The following is a 203-nucleotide window of genomic DNA, read 5'->3' on the forward strand; positions in this document are numbered from 1 at the left end:
TATTACAATATATTTTGTGAATATTAATATATACATACAATGTCATCATAATGCAATGAACAAATCTAATATTTTTAACAACTACAGCAGCTTTCATTCATTCATTCATTTCCTTTATTTTCCATATACAGTGGAACCTCGCTTAACGAGCACCTCATAACGAGTAATTCGCATAACGAGCAAAACAAATTGTAAAAAAATGA

General features: G+C 28.1%; 1 protein-coding gene across 3 annotated transcripts in view; it reads left to right on the forward strand.

Moving 5' to 3' along the window:
* The window catches only part of LOC111875812 (oxysterol-binding protein-related protein 6), an 85694-nt gene that overhangs the window by 75903 nt on the left and 9588 nt on the right, over positions 1-203 (forward strand). The window lies entirely within an intron of this gene.

The sequence above is a fragment of the Cryptotermes secundus genome, unplaced genomic scaffold (genome assembly GCF_002891405.2).
Source record: "Cryptotermes secundus unplaced genomic scaffold, Csec_1.0 scaffold1799, whole genome shotgun sequence".
Classification (NCBI taxonomy): Eukaryota; Metazoa; Arthropoda; class Insecta; order Blattodea; family Kalotermitidae; genus Cryptotermes; species Cryptotermes secundus.